Below are 5,200 nucleotides of genomic sequence, written 5' to 3'. Positions count from 1 at the left end.
CAGCATTCTGTAATCTCTCACAATTTAAATAATGTTTTGCTTTTCCATTCTTCTTACCAAAGTGGATAACCTCACATTTTCCCACATTATACTCTACCTGCCAAGTATTTGCCTGGAGTCGAGGAACCCTGGCAGAACCTAAACTGAGCATCGATGAGCAGATTATTGCTAAGTGTCTGGTGCTTGATAGCACTGTTGATGACATCTTCCATCACTTTGCTGATGATTGATAGTTGACTGATGGGGCGGTAATTGGTCAGATTGGATTTGTCCTGCTTTTTTTAATGGAGTGGGCACACTTGGGTAATTTTCCACATTGTCGGGTAGATGCCAGTGTTGCAGCTCTACTGGAACAGTGTGGCTGAGGGCGCAGCTAGTTCTGGAGCACAAGTCTTCAGTACTAGAGCCGGGATGTTGTTGGGGCGTATTGTCGTTGCTGTATCGAGTGACTTCAGTTGTTTCTTGCGATCATGTGGAGTGAATCGAATTGGCTGAAGACTGGAAACTGTGATGCTGGGGACCTCAGGAGGCCGAGATGAATCATCCACTGAGCAATTTCTGATGGAAGATGGTTGTAAATGATTCAGCTTTGGCTCCACCATCATTGAGGATGGGGATTGTTTGGAGCCTCTTCATCTGGTTAGTTATTTAATTGTTCACCATCATTCATGACTGGATGTGGCAGGACTAAGGACCGATGATCTGATCATGAGGGAGATATCCATGCGTGGAGTGGTGGGATCTATGGAAAGTGATCCTGAACAGGGTGTCCGAGCCTGGAGTGGCGGGATCTGTGGAGAGTGATCCTGACGAGTGTGTGCAAACCTGGAATGGAAGCTTTATGTGGAGGTACAGGAGTAGGCCATTCAGACCCAGTATTTTATAAAGGTTTATCATAACTTATTTGCTTTTACTATATGTCTCTATTAATAAAGCCAAGTGTCGTGTTTGTTCTTTGAAGCCTTTTCAAACACTCTAAGATGGGTGCACATTGTATCTCTGTTCCGGTACCCACTTTAGAATTGTAACATTTCATTTATATGGCCTCTCCTTATTCTTCCTCCCAAATTGTACCTCTTCACAATTCTCTATGTAAATTTTATCTGCCACGAGAAAGCGCATTTTACCAGTTGTTTTAAGCTCCCCTGAAGTGTGTTACAATCACTGGCACAGGCTGAAATTCTCGAGCATTCTTTGATGCAATCTCCATGGAAAGAGCAATCTTACATGCGAGCTCGAATGTGAGATTTTGTGTGTTTGGTATCTTTTCTCATCCACCAATAGAAGCACAAATCTGTCTCCTAATGCACGGTCTAAGAATATGCCAAAGTTGCAATGTAGTGAAAAATTCTTCATGCCACAATGTACTCACCAACTGTTTCACTACTTTTCTGATTTCTGCTTCCAAATTTCTAGCTTGCCGTGATCTCTAGTGGCTTCGGGTTGAAATGTTCCTCCAACTTGGTCATGATTGTTTTGAATGGCACATCTTTTGCCTTGATGGGAGCAGGAAGCTTTGTTAGCTGGTCATACACTTCCAGGCTAATTCCAATTGGCAAAATTGCTTTCTTGCCCTCAAGAATTGCCTTATTCTGAGTCTTGACCTCTGCACTTTCACCTTCAAATTCCAAAATGTTATTAGCTCTGAAAAACATGTCCATTCTTTCAATATATGAACTGAATGGTTCTCAAGCCCTCTCATAAGTTCCTCACCTTCTGATGTATCCCATATGTGTGCAGCCATATTGTCCCAAATAAGCAATTTGAATCAGATGCACAGGAAGACCCTGAGGAATCTCATTCAACTGAAGAGACATTCTGTGGCCCAGGCTTCACACAATCCACCTAAAATCTCCACCATCCGAGTAGGTAGGTCGCCAGGAGCTAGCTGATCCTGTACACTGCTGTCCCTACTGCTGTTTGCTGCCTATATTTACAGACTTTTATCTCATCCTCATCACCATTTTCTCAAATATATTCAGGGGGCATCAGCAGAGAAAATATACACCAAGCGTGGCAAGTGCAAGGAATTGTTTATTTGCGTCATTATGTCATGCACATAATATACAAATACATTACATGTGTGAATCATTTCTTGAGCACTTTTATACCAGATGTGTCTGAATAAATGGAACCCCGTCACAATAAACACTGTCACCTTTCAATGTTTAACGGAGAGGTTTGACGGCCTGTTGTATGTGATTCCCACATTAATGTGTTTCTACAAAGTTCGGAGAAAGATGGAGATATGAATAATTTGCAGGGAAATCTTTAAGCATATCTCTATGTTTCTCACTGACAAAGTTCTGCAAACACATGGATTCAGAAAGAACCTGAGTGCAAAATCAACAAAAATAAACACAGCCAGGGAGACTTGCAATAACCTGTAGCTCAGGGAATGTACATGATGTAATGGAAGTGATTTTGAATTTTTTTTTTGTGAAATTTTTTTTGAGGAATTCATCGTCAAACTTAATAAATGTCAGACCAGTTCTTTTTCAAGAGGGTACTGAAAGTACTAATTTGGCAGCTATGTTTACTGGTTGTCACATGACTCAAGTTAAATGTAGAACAGAAACCCTGGTAACAGGGGGAAATGTGGACGGAGAAGTCAGTTGCGCCTCTTGATTGGACAAACCCGGCAGCAGCAGCAAACACCGAAGAGGGCAGAAAACTAACAAGCTTTTATTTGTAGCAGTCATTGTGTTTTACCTTCTGGAGTGAGCAGCTGATAAAGTTAGCCTGAAGAAGTGTCAAGGAAGGAGAGAAGATCACAACCCACGTTGTTTTGCAGCAAATCTTTAAAAGACCCTGAGAACTTCACTGTGTCAATTCATCTCTTCTCCTGTCTTTGAAGAAAACCTGCTAAAATTAATTCTCAACACTGCCTCTAAAAAACTGTTCGAAAAGACCCTAGTGACCTGTCTACGCATACTCAGAAGTTCGACTGTATGCCAGTTTTGGAACAACATATCTCAGCTGCTGTTTTCTTCAGGAATGAACAAGTAATCAGCCCAAGTGTTGTTTTTGTCTTTAACAGAACTCAGAATTGTAAAAAATAATTCTTTTTTTTCAGTTAACCGGTGTATGTGTGTGTGCGTGTGTGGGGCTGTGGGAAGAAAGGGACTTTAAATGTTGGTTAAGGAAAAAAGGGAACTTTTAAAATTTCTACCTGTGTATTTATGCTTTATTTCATGACTAGTTCGGCAATAAACTCATAATTTTGCTGTTCATTAAAGAAACCTGGTCAGTGTCTTCTATTCTGGGAAGAATAGAGTATATGATTGACTGTTTCAGGAAGTGGGAAAAGATAAAATATATGTGGTGACCTGTGGAGAAGTGGGATGAGAATATATAGAAGGGTCTGAAGAAGAGTCATTGACCTGAAACGTTAACTCTGCTTCCTTCTCCACATATGCTGCCAGACCTGATGAGTATTTCCAGCATTTCTTGTTTTTATTTGAGATTTCCAGCATCTGCTGCATTTTGCTTTGATATTGATATTATATGAGAATAAATAGTGTACTCCTCTAATTTTAATTGTATCAACATCTGGCTCTGTAGCTAAGTTGGTTAAAGCACCTGCCTTGTAAACAGGAGAGCCTGGGTTCAATTTCCAGTGGAGCCTTGCTTCTCATTTGTGATGTAGAGGTTACCTTGTCAATCACTTCCATCTGTGTCTTCTCAACTTGAAGTGAGAATTCAAATTACATGATGAATTTTCATCACAGGAGAAAACAGCCTTTGTGTCGGATGTGAGTTTGGAATGGCTGTTCCTCCTTGCACAGAAATTCAGTGCTGATATTTCAAAGGCAACTTCTTTGATCCAAATTTGTTCACAGTTGCATTCAACCAGGAAAACAGCTCGACATTAATGTCACAAAGGAAAGTGTGACTGCGTTGTATGTTTCAGAGTGTTTGTGTTGTTATCTGTTGCTTGTGACTGAGACTGGGACATGATGCAAGTGGGAGGGTTGATCTGATGTTTGGAACATTTGTCAGTCAGGAACAAGAAAAATCAAAGGAACCAAATAAGAAAACCTATGTCTCATGTGGTTACCGAGAAACAGTCAGAAGATATTAAACCTTGTTCTGTTCAATAAAGCTGTGTGAACTTTGACCTTTCCTGCCTTTTATAAACAGTATTTGAAGTGTCTCGGTATCAATGTTCAGTGTTGATGAGAGTGGGGTCTGGGTGAGCCTCTGCTGAGTGTGACAGGGTGAGGACTGGATGCAGGAAGTTCTCTGACAGTCTCTCTCTCACTCTCGCTGATGGGTTTGAGTTTATTTTCAACTGGCAGCTGTTGGTGTTTCGATAAATCAAGTTCCCTCCACCCATTTTTTTGGACAGACAGTGTAGTATAAAGATGTAAAGTGTTAATGCTGAAGACATTGGGATCAATCACTCCCACTGTCAAAGTGATGATGTAACAGTCACATGAGATGAGGTTTGGGAGGAGAGAGCACCAAGGATGCTAGTTTAGGAGGCTTCATGAATGTGTATATAGTATTGTGCAAATTAGAAAAGAGTTCTTAGTTCTTTCAGCAGGAAATGTGTCCCGAAAATATCGAGAAACTCACAATTTTATTATTCAGGAGTCGCAACACAGATATTAATTCCAAGTGACACTTCTGGGTTCATTTGACAAAAAAAGGTAGAGAATAATATTGCTCACTGATTGAAATCCCCCAGTGAGGAGACAGTTAAACAGGTGATCTGTTGGGGCATCCTTCGATCCAAGGTTTCGGCAGCATTTCATCTCCCTTTTTGGTGAAATTCTCTGTTATTTGCAACTTTTTTTTTATCCAGCTTTGATGGGCAAGTGAAAAAACTTTAAAAACTGAACAGTTCCATCCTTTCTTTTCTTCCTTCTTCCCTTCTTTCCATCAGTTTCTCTTTTCTGTCTCAGATCAATACAATGATGAGAATCCCAATTTAATCTGCTGTTTCTGGCGTTTTATCCATTCCAATCAAAGTCAAAGTTCCAATCAAATCTATTTGTTATTCCACAGTGTCTCTCCATGTGTTTTATTCTGTTGTATTCTCTCACAGTCTGTTTGATGATCAATGTTGCATCTCACTCTCTGTTCTGGTGAAGATCAGAAGCAGTGATATCTGTTTACACCACCCGACAAGTCGGCCTGAGGCTTTGCCTCGCCGATCATGTGGAGTTAGGAACATAGCAACATCGGAGCAGGA

At 40.6% G+C, this 5,200-nt stretch overlaps 1 non-coding gene across 1 annotated transcript; it reads left to right on the top strand.

Moving 5' to 3' along the window:
* Window positions 1-3,554: 3,554 nt before the first annotated feature.
* Window positions 3,555-3,628, top strand: trnat-ugu (transfer RNA threonine (anticodon UGU)). The gene has a single exon. It is a non-coding gene; the product is annotated as a tRNA-Thr (tRNA).
* The last annotated feature ends 1,572 nt before the right edge of the window (window positions 3,629-5,200 follow it).

The sequence above is a fragment of the Heterodontus francisci genome, unplaced genomic scaffold (genome assembly GCF_036365525.1).
Source record: "Heterodontus francisci isolate sHetFra1 unplaced genomic scaffold, sHetFra1.hap1 HAP1_SCAFFOLD_300, whole genome shotgun sequence".
Taxonomy (NCBI): Eukaryota; Metazoa; Chordata; class Chondrichthyes; order Heterodontiformes; family Heterodontidae; genus Heterodontus; species Heterodontus francisci.
This window is presented reverse-complemented; position numbering and strand designations above follow the sequence as displayed.